The sequence below is a fragment of the Carlito syrichta genome, unplaced genomic scaffold (assembly GCF_000164805.1).
Source record: "Carlito syrichta isolate Samal-C Ts95f unplaced genomic scaffold, Tarsius_syrichta-2.0.1 Scaffold112228, whole genome shotgun sequence".
NCBI lineage: Eukaryota > Metazoa > Chordata > Mammalia > Primates > Tarsiidae > Carlito > Carlito syrichta.
The window spans coordinates 680,208-696,965 of record NW_007056324.1 but is presented as its reverse complement, the minus strand read 5'-3'; the positions used below and the strand labels follow the sequence as shown (position 1 = coordinate 696,965).

Here is a 16,758-nt window from a genome sequence, read left to right as displayed (position 1 = left end):
GGAGTGCAGTGGCCGCTCCCGGCCACCGCAGCCTCGACCTGCTGGGCTCCGGCAATCCTTCCGCCTCAGCCTTCCAAGTAGCTAGAACTACAGGCACGCGCTACCACACCCAGCTCATTTTGATTTATTGTAGAGATGAGGTCTTGCCAAGTTGCCCAGACGGGTCAAACCCGCGGGCTCAGGCAATTCACTCACCTCAGCCTCCCAAAGGCGTGGGATTATAGGCTGAGCCACCGAGCCCGGCTTGATAAAACTTTAAATAAAGATATCTTCTTTTTTATTTTGACATAAAATTATTTTATTTACCTCTGAAATTACTTAAGAGCCCTTCCTCTCTCCCCACAAATCCTTGACGCTGCCATCTTTATATTGTTTGCCCCTGATCCTCTACAGTGTTCCCTGGGGTTTGTTTTCAATTTGGTGAACAAGGCTCTGTTACTTAATTGTTTCTATGGGAAAAATCATTCAGATTTCACATGATAGAAACAGTCAGAATGATGTAATCCACTGATTTTGAAGACTGCTGGATGAACAGAAAAATTATGTTTGTAAGTACTTCTCTTATGTCAGATTAATAGCCTCTATAGTGTAGTAGTTAACTTTTTTGTATTTTAAAATTAACTAGTTAATATTGTATTAGTTACTTGTAGAGTGAATAGTGAATAATATTGGTGTCAGATAGTGTTTCCTTCTTAAAAAAAAATGGGTGTGGACTGTGTATACTTGCTGAGTCATTGACTCCACAAGTGTTTAAGTGTGTTTATGTGCCCTTGTAACTAAGAGTATGAAGTCTTGTGATATCTTTTATATGTTTAAGACTATAAAAAGCAATTAAATACATAATTAGAAAAGAATCTATCTTTTTCTTTTTTTTTTTTTGTAAAGATGTGGGGTACAATTCAGGGTATACAAACATCGATTATGCAGGTACCCTTGTTGATGAGGTATGGCCCTCCCTCCCCTAGCAGTTTCCCTCAACTGTCAAGACCCTTATTTCTGAAAAGAATTTCAGAGATCATTTATTCTATTGCTCTCATTTTATGGAAGAAGTTCTGAAAATTCTTTTTTTTTCCTTTCAGAGGGTTTTCTTTGCTTGCTGTTTGTTTTTTAAGTCATGGTCTCAATCTGTCACCCAGGCTAGAGTGCAGTGGCATGATCACAGCTCACTGCAGCCTCAACTTCCTGAGCTCAGACAATCCTTTGGCCTCAGCCTAGGAATACAAGTCTTTAGCTGTCCATAGTGTTCTTGTCTCTTTAGCATTCTGGCATGAGTTGTGATATAATTTTTGAACGAGTTGTGGAGGAAGTCACATTTTAAATTCAGCAACTTCTTGAAATTATTTTTTTCTTAATGGTTATTCACAGAAAAGTTTAATCTGTAGGTTTGTGGTGAGATTTCTTCCTGAGGACATTTGTTTTCTTATTCACTAAACTCTAAATCACATTGAAGAAAACATGTTAAATGAACTGAATTGATTACAATGCTGGCTTGAAATTTCTAATTGGCTAATGCTTTTATGTCATAACTCTCCATTCTGATTTTTTTTTTGGAGTTGGAATCTTATTCTGTCACTAAGGCTGGAGGGCAGTGACACACTCATGGCCACTGCAGCCTTGACCTGGTGGGCTCAGGTGATCCTTCAGCCTCAGCCTTCCAAGTAGCTGGAACCATAGGCATGCACCACCATTCCCGGCAAATTTTATTTATTGTAGAGATGAGGTCTTGCCAAATTGCTCAGGCTGGTCTTGAATCCCTGAGCTCAGGCAGTCCTCTTACCTCGACTTCCCAAAATGCTGGAATTACAGGCGTGAGCTACCATGCCCAGCTCTTTCTGATTTTTAACTAGTCAGTATTTTCTTTTTTTTTTTTGGAGTTGGAGTCTCACTCTGTCGCCCAGACTGGAGTGCAGTGACCGCTCCCGGCCACCGCAGCCTCGACCTGCTGGGCTCCAGCGATCTTTCCACCTCAACCTTCCAAGTAGCTGGAACTACAGGTGCGTGCTACCATACCCGGCTAATTTTTTATTTATTTATTGTAGAGATGAGGTCTCACCAAGTTGCCCAGGCGGGTATTGAACCAGTGGGCTCAGGCATTCCACTTACCTCAGCCTCCCAAGACGCAGGATTATAGGCTGAGCCACCGAGTCCAGCTAGTTAGTACTTTCTTGTTCTCATATTATGGTAGTCTCACATGATTTAGGATATCAGACAATTTACTGGTAACCTCAAGGGATTATTGTTTTAACTTCTTCATTTTAAGGATATTGTTTTATCTAGTTGTATTTCAAATTAAATGTTAGAATTAGTTATTCTAATAATATCAGTTATTAATATATAATCTCCAAGTTATATCTTAGCTAAAATTATTGATTATGGAATTATCTATTAAATTTTCAGGCAGTTTGAGGTTAGGGGGCAAGAGGATGTGAAAAGCCATCTCTGCTAAAGATTAGATGCTTGGAGGATCAAGCGGAGCCCACAGTTGAGGAAAATATTTGTCCTGATTTTTTTTTTTACTCACTTTGGAATTACCTGCAGTTTTTATGCAATCAGATGGCTTCAATAACTTGTTTTTACAATACTGTATTATCTTTGTATATACTAATTGTTGCTTTTTAAATTTTAGCAAGTTGTTATTCGACTGTAGTCAGTTTTATGTGAAATGAGACTAGGTGTGGTGCCTTCCGCTTATAAACCCAACACTTTGGGAGGCCGAGACAGGACAATTGCTTGAGCCTAGGAGTTAGAGAACAGTCTAGGCAACATAGCCAGACCTCATCTCTATTAAAAAAGAAAGAATGAAAAAAAAGAAACTATGTGAAGTGAGCTCTGTCTTGAGTCATTATTAGTTTTCTCTAGGCCCAACCCTGCTTAACTTGAGAGATGAGATGTGATCAGGTGTGCTCAGGGTGTTATGGTTGTAGACACTAGTTGCTTTTCTTACAGCCTTAAATATACCTTACGATTAATAACTTTGGTAAAATCTCATTTGAAGGTCAAGAGTAATTCAGTGAGTAAGAAAACTTGTGCATTACAGCATCTTTTTTTTTTTTCTGAGTTGGAGTCTCACTCTGTCGCCCAGTCTCGAGTGCCGTGGCACACTCATGGCCAGCCCAGGGTTGATGCACTGGGCTCTATTGAATCTTCTACCTCAGCTTTCCAAGTAGCCGCAACTACGGGCGATTGTTACAACTCCCGGCTAATTTTCTCATTATTGTAGAGATGAGTTCTCGCCAAGTGCCCGGGTTGGTCTCAAACTAGCAGGCTCAGGCAGTCTACTTGCTTCAGCCTCCCAAAGTGCTGGGATTATAGGCTGAGCCTCCGAGCCTGGCATAGCATCTTGACTTTAGCAAATAACCTTCATTTTTCCAAGTTTTTCATAAGCCAAAAAGTTTTTGTTTTTTTTTTTGAGTTGGGGTCTCACTCTGTTGCCCAGACTGGAGTGCAGTGGCTTGCTCCTGGCCACCGCGGCCTCGACCTGCTGGGCTCTGGCGATCCTTCCACCTCAGCCTTCCAAGTAGCTGGAACTACAGGCATGTGGTACCATGCCTGACTAATATTTGATTTATTGTAGAGATGAGATCTCGCCAAGTTGCCCAGGCTGGTCTTGTACTCATGGGCTCAGGCAGTCCATCGCTTTGGTCTCCCAGAGTGCTGGGATTACAGTCTGAGCCACAGAGCCTGGCCTGTTAATTAAAAAAAAAATTATTTTTGTAGGGATAAGGTCTTGCTATGCTGCCTAGGCTAGTCTTGAACTCCTGGGCTCAAGCAATTCTCCTGTCTCAGCCTCCCAAAGTCATTAGCTTTCTGTGTGGAGTGAAAGTAGGATTTGTATTTGGTCAGTTGCATATTACAATACCTTTGATCCATTTGAAATTTATTTTGATATGGAGTGTGAGGTGAGCATTTGATTTTACTTTGGCTACCAGATGTCCCTTTACTTCACAGATTTTTAGATGGCAGCTTTATTATTTACCAAGTGTCCATATTTTTGGTATTTTTTAAGAATTTCTACTCTGTCCCATAATGTTTGTGTACCAGTACAAAACAACTCTAAGTGTTGTATCTTCCTTAAAAAAAGTGTTGTATCTTCTAATAAATATTTTCAATATCTGAAAGGCTAGTCTCATTGTTTTCTCTGTTTGTTTTTTTTTTAACTGTTGTTGCTTGTCATTTCCATATGAACTTTAGAATCATCTTTTCCAGAACAGAAGATTCCAGTTTCATTTGGGTCATGCCAAGTTTATGTAACAACTTAGAGGGCATTAATCTTAATGACATTGAATGTCCCATCCAAGATTATTGTGTGTTTTTCTAATTGTATAGGTATAAGTCTTGCAATGTTCACCAGGCTGGCCTCGAACTCCTGGGCTCAACAGTTTTTCGGCCCAGTTAATTTTTTGATTTATTGTAGTCTTGCCAATGGCCGTATGATTTTTCTTCTTCATTCTCTTGAGATATGGTGAATTATAGCAATAGATTTCATAATGTTGAACTATATTTATTAAAAAAAAGTCCCACGTGGACATGGTGTATTCCTATAATGTACTACTATATTTAGTTGGTACTTTTTATTCTGTGAATTTTTATATCTATATTTATAAATGAGTTTTTTTGAAGTTTTCTCTTTTTTGTATCAATATCATGCTTACTTTGTAAAAACAGTTAGATACTTTCTGTTTTTTTTTTTTATATTTTGGAGCCCTTAAAATCTCATTGTAGTTAGATTTCTTTTGAGCAACAAGAACTCTTTGACAACTCTTTCTGCTTCCTCTGTGGTCATAGATCTGATTACTTTTTCTTCCTGTTCTTGATTCAGTTTTGATAATTAATGTTTTTAGAACATTCATTTTACCCAGGTTTTCTTTTTTCTTTTTTTTTTTTTTGAGTCGGGTTCTCACTCTGTCACCCAGGCTGGAGTGCAGTGCCATGCTCACAGCTACTGCACCCTCGACCTGCTGAGCTCAGGTGATCCTTCTAAGTAGCTGGAACTACAGGCACATACCACCACATTCAGTCAATTTTTTTTTTTTTTCTTTGAGTTGGAGTCTCACTCTGTCACCCAGACTGGAGTGCAGTGGCCGCTCCCGGCCACCCCAGCCTCGGCCTGCTGGGCTCCGACGGTCCTTCCGCCTCAGCCTTCCAAGTAGCTGGAACTACAGGCGCGTACTACCACACCCAGCTAATTTTTTTGTTTTATTGTAGAGGTGAGGTCTCGCCTAGTTGCCCAGCTGGGTCTCGAACCCGTGGGCTCAGGCAATCCACTCACCTCGGCCTCCCAAAGCGTGGGATTACAGGCTGAGCCACCGAGCCTGGCCCCAATTTTTTGATTTATTGTAGAGACGAGGTCTCGCCAAGTAGCCTGGTCTTGAGCCCTTGGGCTCAGGCAATCCTCTTGCCTCCACCTCCCAAAGTGCTGGAATTACACTGTGTCCGACTTATCCTGGTTTTCTTTTTCTTTTTTTTTAATTAAGAAATATTTATTAAAGAGAAGGTACATTGTGAAGGGCACAATGGGCAGGGCAGCAGCAAGAGTGTCTGCTGTCTGCTGCCTTCTTTTTCTTTTTGTGACCCCCCCTCTGACCCCCTACCCTGTTTTTCAAGTGCACTTGCAAGTGGTGAACAAAGCAGTGTTTTAGGATTGTCTTAATTTTCTCTGTTTTGTATATTTAATTTTTTTCCTTTAAAAAGTTGAGTTAGCAGCCGGGCTCGGTGGCTCAGCCTGTAATCCCACGCCTTTGGAGGCTGAGGTGAGTGGATTGCCTGAGCCCCTGGGTTCGAGACCTGCCTGGGCACCTTGGTGAGACCTCATCTCTACAATAAATTAAAAAATTAGCCGGGTGTGGTAGCGCATGCCTGTAGTTCCAGGTACTTGGAAGGCTGAGGTTGAAGGATTGCTGATGCCCAGCAGCTCGAGGCTGTGGTGGCCGGGAGCGTGCCACTGCACTCCAGCCTGGGCGGCAGAGTGAGACTCCATCTCAGGAAAAAAAAAAAAAAATAAATAAGAGACAGTTTAAAAATTCAGGTAGGAGAACTTTTTATATTCCAGTGTAATTTCAGTTTTTTTTTCCTTTTGACTGTTGAGGATGTTACTTTTAATTTTGGAAATTTATTATAGTTTTCTTTTTTTTTGAGTTAGGGTCTCACTTGGTCACCCAAGTTGGAGTGCAGTAGTGCAATCGTGGCTTACCACAGCCTCAAACTCTTGGGCTCATGGGATCCTTCTGCCTACACTTCCCAAGTAGCTGGGACTACAGGCGCATGCCACCTTACCTGGCTAATTTTTAAATTTTTTTGTAAAAATGAGATCTCACTGTGTTGCCCAGGCTGACCTCAAATTCCTAGGCTCAAATGTTCTTCCTGCCTCGGTCTCCTAGAGTGCTTGCTGGGATTACAGGCATGAACTAGAGTGCCTGATTTTATTATGATTTTCTTTGTGGCTTAATATAGCCTCAAGGTATTTAAAAAACTGTATTCTACTTTCAGGGTGCTTTTTTTCTCCCCAAGTTACAAAGTATGTGTGCATGACAGTCTGTAGATAGATATATCCGTATGTGCTCAATACAAGAAACCCAGAAAACAAATAGTACAAAGCCAAAAACCAAAAAGCCAACCTGTAATCCCACTACCCCAAAACAACTGCTATTATAAGAGTGTTTTATCTTTGTTTCCATAGCCATGTATACATACTTCTTTCCTTTTCGAAATTTCAGATCTGTTTAGACCTTGTTTCTGTAGGTTAGTGATACAAATTTTCCTGTTTAGTTCTCCATAAAACAGTGGTACTCAGGAAAAATCTGAACTTGCAGCGTTCCTGCTGAATTGAAACAAGAATCCATAAAGAAAAAGCTTTCTGAACTATTGAAGTGCTCCACAGTATGAATCAGTGTATTGTTGACCTTCCATTTTTAGTTGTGCAGATAAAGGAGTTTGAGAGCAGCCTGGGTAACAGCAAGACCTCATATCTACAAAAAAAAGGGGCTTAGTTTTGAAAACACACAGCTTGTGGACAGTGATAGATCATGCAGCTTATGAATTTCTTTTCCCTTGTGGGCAGTTTTTTACATTAAGTGTCTTTGGCTGATTTTCAGACTTAGATTGAAAGTAAGGTCTCATAAAATTAATTGTCTTAATAACCATAATCTTAGCTCAGAAAAAATAAAGATTCTAATAAAGTTGTGTTCAAATAAAATTTACATTTTGTCTCTAGGCTTACCAGTTTACTTACTGATAGTGTGCTTTGAAAATGGTTTACTCTCTTAGAAGTTATATTTAATTTACCAACCTTTGTTGAGTTCTTGTTTCATGTCTGGTAGTATGCAAAAGTGTGTTCTTTTTGTGTGTGTGTCGGAGACTCACTCTGTTGCCCAGGCTGGAGTGCAGTAGCATGCTCACGGTCACTGCAGCCTTGACTTGTTGGGTTCAGGTGACCCTTCTGCCTCAGCCTTCCAAGTAGCGGGAACCAAAGGCATGTGCCACCATGCCCAGCTGATTTTTTGACTTATTGTAGAGACGAGATTTTGCCATGTTGCTCAGGCTGGTCTCGAAACCCTGAACTCAGGCAGTCCTCTTGCCTCCACCTCCCAGAGTGCTAGGATTACAGGCGTGAGCCACCGCACCTGGCCTGTTCTTTAAATTTTTATGATGAGACTTGTTTGAGGTTACTTTATATTTGTTGTAAGAAGATAGTTTCCAGACTTTCCGCTTTCATGGATCAGTAACATTAAGAAAAAAAAAGAGATTACCATATGGTGATCACCTTTTAATTTTGTCAGTAAAATTATTTTTAAAAAGTATTCTGTGTATAGTATATAATGGTATCACTTGTCTTGAATATTCAATACTTAATTTTTGAAAGATTAGTATTTTTCTTTCTTTTTTTTTTTTGAGTTGGAGTCACTGCTGGGCTCTAGTGATCCTTCTGCCTCAACCTTCCAAGTAGTCAGACTATAGACGCATACTACTATGCCCAGCTAATTTTTGATTTATTGTAGAGATGGGGTCTTGCCAAGTTGCCCGGGCTGGTCTCAAACCCGTAGGCTCAGGCAATCTACTTGCTTCAGCCTCCCAAAGTGCTGGGTTTACAGGTTGAGCCACTGAGCCCGGCCAAATATTTTTTCTTTCATTTTGTTCTCCCATTATAGTTTTATGGTCCTTTTAGAGTTGGCTGGTTATTCAGTTTACTATCTATTTTACTGGTGAAGGAACTGAGGCTCTAAAATGTCTTTGAGACCTCAGAAAGAAGAAATAAAACTTTTTTTCTGACTGGGTATGGTGGCTTACGCCTGTAATCCCAGCACTTTGGGAGGCAGAGGTGAGAGGATTGTGTGAGCCCAGGGATTTGAGATCAGCCTGGGCAGTTAATTAGCTGGGTGTGTTGGCACACGCCTGTGGTTCCAGCTACTTGGAAGACTGAGGTGGAAGGATTGCCTGAGTCCAGCAGGTAGCTATGAGCGTGCCACTGCACTCCAACTTGGGCGATATAGTGAGACTTTGACTCCAAAAAAAGGGGAAAGTGAGACTTTTTTCTTGAATGTAGTGTAGTCTGGCATTGACAAATAATAGCAGTTACACATGTGTTTGTTGGTGAAATGTGATGATTACCAAACCATCTTTTTCTGTAAATTAGAGAATTTATTGGATCAGTTCATATTTTGAGAAATTCTTTTTTTTTTTCTTTTCTGAGTAGGAGTCTCATTTGTTACCCAGGTGGGAGGACAGTGACACACTCCCTGCCACCGCAGCCTCGACCCGCTGGGTTAAACCTATCCTTCCACCTCAGCCTTCCAGGTAGCTGGAACTACAGACATATGCCACCATGCCCGGCTAATTTTTTGATTTATTGTAGAGTTGGGGTCTTACCAAGTTGCCCAGGCTGATCTTGAACCCGTGGTCTCAGACAGTCCTCTCACTTTGGCCTCCCAAAGTGCTGGGATCATAGGTGTGAGCCACCACCCCTGGCCTGGGAAATTCTTGATTGCAGGTATTACTGTAATTACTGTAGAAGTGTGACTGATAGATTCCTGAGATATTGAATTGCTATTTTGTATTAGGAAGCTGTTTTTAGAGTGTAATTTCATGTAATAATAATTTAATAACTATGTGAAAGGGAAGAAGAAGAAAATGAGAACATTAATATAGTTGCCCTGGGACTCTTCCCCTTATGATAGGGCCTGGGCCTTGCCAAGATGTTTGTTTTTATCCTCATAGCGTCCTACTTTCTTTTTTTTTTTTTTTGAGTTGGAGTCTCACTCTGTCACCCAGGCTGGAGTGCAGTGGCACACTCATGGCCACCCCGGCCTCGGCCTGCTGGGCTCAGGTGATCCTTCCACCTCAGCCTTCCAAGTAACGAGCTACAAGTGCGTGCTACCACGCCCAGCTTATTCTTTTATTTATTGTAGAGATGAGGTCTCACCAAGTTGCCCAGTCTGATCTCAAACCCCTGGGCTCAGGCAGTCCTCCTACCTCAATCTCCCAAAGTACAGGGATTATTACAGACTTGAGCCACCACGCCCGTCCTATAGCTTCCTACTTTTATTTTCCTGAACCCCTACCATCTTCACTTTTCCTTAACCCATCTCTTCTTCCTCTTTCACTTTGGCTCCTCCTCCTCTCCCTGCAGTTCTTTTCTTCTTAATAGATATATTTCACCTCTTTTTGTCTTAGATATCTTTAATCAGTAGTTCAGATGTTTTTTTTTTTGGAGTTGAGGTCTCACTCTGTCACCCAGGCTAGAGTACAGTGGTATATTCATGACTTCAACCTGCTGGGTTCGGGCGATCGTTCCACTTCAGCTGTCCAAGTAGCTGGAACTACAGGCGCACGGCATCACGCCGGCTAATTTTTTGATTTATTGTAGAGACGAGGTCTTGCCAAGTTGCCCCTGCTGGTTTATTATATGCTTTTACTTTATTTTTGAGTTGGAGTCTCACTTTGTTGCCCATACTGGCCTGCAGTGGCACGCTCATGGCTACCACAGCATCACCCTGCTGGGCTCAGGTGATTCTTCTGCCTCAGCCTTCCAAGTAGCTGGAATTACAGGTGTGCACTACCACGCCCAGCTAATTAAAAAAAAAAATTTATTTATTGTAGAGACGAGGTCTCGCCAAGTTGCCCAAGCTGGTCTCAAACCTGTGGGCTCAGGCAGTCTTCTTGCCTCAGCCTCCCAAAGTGCTGGGATTACAAACTTGAGCCGCCGCGCCTGGCCTATTATATGCTTTTAATAAACACTGTTAGCTGGGTATGGTGGCTCACGCCTATAATCCCAGCGTTTTGGGAGGCCGAAGTGAGAGGATTGCCTGAGCCCATGGGTTTGAGACCAGCCTTGGCAATTTGGCGTGACCTCATCTCTACAGTAAGTCAAAAAATTAGCCAGGCATGGTGGCGCATGCCTGTAGTTCCAGCTACTTGGAAGCTGAGGCAGAAAGATCACCTTAGCCCAGTAGATTGAGAGTGAGAGTGAGCATACCACCGCACTCCAGCCTGGGTGACAGAGTGAGACTCCATCTCAAAAATAAAAAAGAAAAAGAAAAAAGAAAGAAATAAACACTCTTAATGCTGTCACAATAGATTTTCTGAATTTTTCATTGTTTAATCATTTTCCTATAATTGGACATTTATGTTATGTAGAAGAGTGTCATAAATAAATGAGTATAATTAAGTAAAATATCGGAAGTTTTATTTTATTTTATTTCTATAGCGATGAGGTCTTGCTGTGTTGCCTAGGTTAGTCTTGAATTCCTGGACTCAAGCAATCCTTTGCCTTGGCCTAGGATTATAGGCATGAGCTACTGTTCCTGGCCTCAAATATAGGAAGTTTTGGAGGAATATATACATATGTATGTCTGTAATTTTGAACAGATGTTACACAGGAAAAAAGTTGTAAGTAGATATTAAAATGCCTTTGATCCTTGGGGAGACTGAAGTTTTGCTGCATAGTGAATGTTAGAAAAATCATTTTTGGGGTTTTATTTGTTTGTTTGCTTTGTTTTGTTTTTAGTTGGAGTCTCACTCTGTCACCCAGGCTAGAGTGAAGTGGCATGCTCACAGCCAGTGCAGCCTCGATCTGGGCTCACGGAATCCTTCTGCCTCAGCCTCCCAAGTATCTGGAACTATAGGCACTCACCAGTACACTTGGCTGATTTTTTGATTTATTGTAGAGATGAGGTCTCACTAAGTTGCCCAGGCTGGTCTCAGACCTGTGGTCTCAGTCAATCCTCTTGCCTCCACCTCCCAAAGTGCTAGGATTACAGGCATGAGCCACCATACCTGGTTTAAAAAAATAAATTTTGTGTGTGTAGCCGGGCTCGGTGGCTCAGCCTGTAATCCTGTGCCTTTGGGAGGCTGAGGTGAATGGATTGCCTGACCCCGCGGGTTTGAGACCTGCCTGGGCAGCGAGACCTCATCTCTACAATAAATCAAAAAAATCAGCCAGGCGTGGTAGCGCATGCCTGTAATTCCGGCTACTTGGAAGGCTGAGGGAGAAGGATCGCCGGAGCCCAGCAGGTCGAGGCTGTGGTGGCCGGGAGCGACCACTGCACTCCAGTCTCTGGGCGACAGTGAGACTCCAACTAAAAAAAAAAAAAAAATTTTTTTTGTGTGTGTGTTTGCATCTCACTCTGTCGCCCAGGCAGAGGTCAGTGGCATGATCACGGCTCACCACAGCCTCAAACTCCTTGGCTCAAGTGATCTTACTGCCTCAGCCTCCCTAGTAGCTAGGACTATAGATGCAGTTAATTTAAAAAAAAACTTTTTTTTGTACATACGAGGTCTCACTAAGTTACTCTTGTTGGTTTCAACTCCACTGTACCTCCCCCCTTTTTTTCTTTAAAGCCAAGAATCCATTTAAATTTAGGTGAAACTTCTTTTATAGTATTCCTGATGTCAGTTTATTCTGGGCATTGTTTGGAAAATTCCTTATGAAATCAAAGACTCAGTCTCTCTCCAGTTTTTTACCTCAAAAACAACTATTTCTTCAAACAGGTAATATTCCACATATTTTGTTAGGGTCATAGAAATGAAAATACTCATTTTCTGCACCCGTGTGCATATTCACAGCTCTCATTGCTGGATGCTTAGATTACTATTTCTTTCCTAACAGAGATTCGGTAAAACAAATTTCTGGTGTGTGCCTGTGTGGGAAGGTTGAAGCTGCCACCACTCTTGCTTCTGGGTTTAAGAAAAAAATCTCCCTGGTTTTGATTTATGTACATTACAGTGACCCTGGAGTTCTGTATGAGCCTATGAAATGTCTTCTGACATATAAAAAGATGAACTCATTTTCTTTTTTTTTTTTTCCTTTGAGTTGGAGTCTTACTCCGTCGCCCAGACTGGAGGGGAGTGGCATGCTCCCGGCCACCACAGCCTCAACCCGCTGGGCTCTGGGGATCCTTCTGCCTCAGCCTTCTGAGTAGACAGAACTATAGGTGCATGCTATCATGCCCGGCTAATTTTTGATGTAGTGTGGAGACGAGGTCTCACCAATTTGCTCAGGTGGGTCTCGAACCTGCAGGCTCAGGCAATCCACTCGCCTCAGCCTCCCAAAGTGCTGGGATTACAGGCTGAGCCACCGAGCCTGGCCAAACTCATTTTCAGTATGGTTTATTGGTTCTTTGAAAATTGATGATACATCCACTTTATAGTAACTCTCCATTAACTAGAATTTAACCAGAATATCCCATCTCCCCATCATTGAATATTGAGACTTTTAAAGTAAAGCTTCAATGCAGATTATAAAATTAGTAGATTTTGCTGTAGAATGTTCAGAAACAGAAAAATTTTATGAATTATCCCAGTCCTGCCACCTATAAGCAACCATTGTACATTTTTTTGTTTGTTTTTTGAATTGGAGTCTCACTCTGTCACCTAGGCTGGAGGGCAGTGGCACATTCCCGGCCACTGCAGCCTTGACCTGCTGGACTCAGGTGATCCTTCTGCTTCAACCTTCCAAGTAACTGGAACTACAGATGTGCACCATCACCCCCGGCTAGTTTTTTGTTTTTGTTTTTTTTTTTTGAGTTGGAGTCTCACTCTGTCACCCAGACTGGAGTGCAGTGGCCGTTCCTGGCCACCACAGCCTCGACCTGCTGTGCTCCGGCGATCCTTCCGCCTCAGCCTTCCAAGTAGCTGGAACTACAGGCGCGTGCTACCATGCCCAGCTAATTTTTGATTTTATTGTAGAGATGAGGTCTCACCAAGTTGCCCAGGCAGGTCTCGAACCCGCGGGCTCAGGCAATCCACTCACCTCAGCCTCCCAAAGTGCGCGGATTACAGGCTGAGCCACCGAGCCCGGCTTAGTTTTTTGATTGTAGAGGTGAAGTCCTGCCAAGTTGCCCAGGCTGGTCTTGAACCTATGGCTCAGGCAGTCCTCTCATCTCGACTTCCCAAAGTACTGGGATTATAGACATGAGCTACTGCACTTGGCCTGTAACTGTTTTTATGTACAGGTTGACTGTTCCTTATCTGAAATGCTCAGGACCAGGAGTGTTTTGAATTTTTGGAATATTAGCATCATACTTAATCATTCAGCATTCCAAATCTGAAAGTCTGAAATCTGAAATGACCTAGTTTCAGATTTTGGAGCATTTCAGATTTTGAATATTCATATTAGGGATGTTCAACCTGTATTTCTTTCCAATTTTTTTCTTTATATAATTTAAAAAATATAGTTTGATATCTTTTGAAAATTGAGAATGCTTACTTTTTACATAATAGTTTCTGTCCTTAAAGGGGTTGGGCACACCCCTCATCTTCTGAGTGTTGTGATCAGGGCCATAGCAGTTAACTAACCTTTCGGTGAATAATAGAAGTGGTGTGATAATTGTTTCCTATTGGCTGGGCTCGGTGACTCAGCCTGTAATCCCAGCGTTTTGGGAAGCCGAGGTGAGTGGATTGCCTGGGCCCGCAGGTTCGAGACCCACCTGGGCAACTTAGTGAGACCTCATCTCTACAATAAATCAAAAATTAGCTGGGCGTGGTAGCACACGCCTGTAGCTCCAGCTACTTGGAAGGCTGAGGCAGCAGGATCGCCGGAGCCCAGCAGGTCGAGGCTGCTGTGGCCGGGAGCGGCCACTGCACTCCAGTCTGGGCGACAGAGTGAGGCTCCAACTCAAAAAAAAAAAATTGTTTCCTGTTGACATTTTAAACTATTTTTGAATGGCACTTGCTATCTGGTAGGTCTTAATATTGGGAGACTTACACTTCTGGGGTCACTAGACATCATCAGTACAAATGTGACTCTTGCTAATGTTATAGTATGACTTTCTGCCCAACGTAGGACAGATGGATGAACTGGGCTGTAAAACGAGGTAGGAGGATGTCTCTGTGAAATGACTTTGTCTAAGTTAGAATCTGGACTGGAGGCCAGGCGTGGTGACTCACGCCTGTAATCCTAGTACTTTGAAAGGAGGTGAGAGGATTGCCTAGGCCCATGGGTTCGAGACCAACCTGGGCAACATGACGAGACCTCGTCTCTACTATAAATTAAAAAATTAGCTTGGAGTGGTGGCACACACATGTAGTTCCAGCTACTTGGAAGGCTGAGGTGGAAGAATTGCCTGAGCTCGGCAGGTTGAGGCTCTGGTGGCCATGAGCATGCCACTGTACTCCAGCCTGGGTGACAGAGTGAGACTCTGAATGGGAAAAAAAAAGAATTGGGAACGGGTTGTTCGAGGTGGGTTTTTTAAAAATTTCTTTGGTAACTACATTTTCTTTACCCACTCATTATAAACTTTAATGATTAAATTTCTCCTTTACCAATTGTGTGGTATTGTCTGGACATAGACTGTTTCCCCCTGCACCTGGCTTCTTTCCACCCCTCCCTCAGGGAGCAGCCTCTGGCCAAGACTGGTCTCTGAAAGGGTATGCTTATTCCCAGTAATGAGTCATGGGAAGCAGGTGACCAAGCAAAACTGAAAACAGTATAGTTGTCACTTTTAATCAGTGTAATTGCAAACACTGTACAGGAATTTGTAGGATTAACTTGCTTGTTTTGATTGTAAAACTGCTTGCTATACCACCCCGAGGTGTGGATTCTTCACTGCTGTTGGTGTCTTCTTTGGCATAGGTAGACATTACCCATAAGCCCTCTCAGATTTGGGGTTACCACATTATACCAATGAATAAAATTATTTCAAAGCCTCTTTTATTCATGATAGTCATGAAAGTAAAAATAAGGTTCGAGGCCTGAGGAACATTCTGCCTTCTTTTGGGACCACTATGTTCTTACCTCCGTCTGAATCTCCAAACAGAGCACCTGAGTGTGCATTTGAGGGGTAGAGTGAGAAGAGGCTGAGACCTAGAACCTCAGACGAGGTTCCATGTTTGAGATAGGCTTTGCTGACCCCTAGGATCAAGGAAACTCAACCAGGGCAGTGGCTGCCATCAGGCAGGGCAGACCCTCTGGACAGTCCTTCCTCGTTTGTTCTGTCAGTCAAGCAACAACTGAGCATTCAGCCCTTGTCTGGTATTTAGCACTAAGGATACACGCATATTCCCTATCGGGGAGACAGACATTCCCTGGGAAGTATAAACTGAGTGGAAACCAGAGGGATGAGCCTGAATTAGTCTGGAGGAGAGGGGAGAGGAAGAGGTTGCAGAGGGTGCAAAGGCTTTCAGGGAAGAAGAAGCCTGAATGGTTGCGAAACTGATGGTTGCAGAACAGTGGCCCTGTGACGAACTTTGGACTTGCTCCCAAGAGCAGCGGGAAGCTACTGATGCTGGGGGATAATGTAATCTTTATAGTCCTGCACTGAATCATCTTGTTTTGCTTTCTTATTCAATAAAATGGACTTTTAAATTCTAAAAAGAAAGTGAAAATATGCCACTCATCTTTCCCTTTCTAATATAGTATTGATGTCATGCCCTCCAAATCTAATGTTGAAATGTGATCCCTGACCAGGGAGGGACAGCTCACACATGTCATCCCAGTGTTTTGGGAGGATGAGGCACGAGAATCACTTGAGGCCAGGAGTTCGAGACCTACCTGGGCAACATAGCAAGACTCCATCTCTTAAAAAAAAAAACATAAACATAAAAGTAGAAATGTGATCTCTGGTTTTGAAGGTAGGGCCCATTGGGGGGGGGTGTTTGGGCCATGGGAGCAGATCCCTAATGAATGGCGCCCCATGGTAATGAATTCACAAGAGATTTGGCTGTTAAAGAGTCTGGCACCTCCCCAATGGTCTTGCTTCCACCCTTGCCTTCTGCCATTGAGTAAAACCTTCCTGAAGCTTCACCAGCAGTGGAGGAGTTGCTGGCACCATGTAGAATCCTGAGCCAAGCAAACCTCTTTTCTTTATAAATTATCCAGCCTCAGGTACCCTTTATAGCAACGGAAAATGGACAAATGTGCTTTCCCTTCTTCTATACCTAAATAATCACTTTTGAGTTTGCATAGGTTATTAAATTTAGAGCTACTTTTTTTTTTTGAGTCAGAGTCTCACTCTGTCACCCGGGCTGGAGTGCAGTGGCACTCTCATGGCCATCATAGCTTCAACCTGCTGGCCTCAGGCGATCCTTCTGCCTCAGACTACCGAGTAGCTGGAACTGCAGGTGCATGCCACCATGCTGGTTAATTTTTTTATTTATTGTAGAGATGAGTTGCCTAGGCTAGTCTTGAACCCCTGGACTCAGGCAGTCCTCTTGCCTCTGCCTTCCAAAGTGTTTGGATTACAGATGTGAGCCACTATGCCCAGCTACTTTTTTTTTTTTTTTGAGTGGGAGTCTCACTCTGTCGTCCAGACTGGAGTGCAGTGGCCG

General features: G+C 42.7%; 1 protein-coding gene across 3 annotated transcripts in view; it reads left to right on the top strand.

Annotated features, from left to right (window-relative positions):
- UBAP1 (ubiquitin associated protein 1) overlaps positions 1-16,758 on the top strand; it is a 70,520-nt gene that overhangs the window by 17,329 nt on the left and 36,433 nt on the right. Inside the window, exon 4 of one of the 3 annotated variants that reach the window (XM_021718601.1) lies at positions 10,000-10,041. The exons of the other annotated variants lie outside the window; for them this stretch is intronic. The gene's annotated coding sequence lies outside the window, so the exon portion shown is untranslated. The remainder of the gene's footprint in view (positions 1-9,999; positions 10,042-16,758) is intronic. 3 annotated transcript variants of the gene reach the window in all.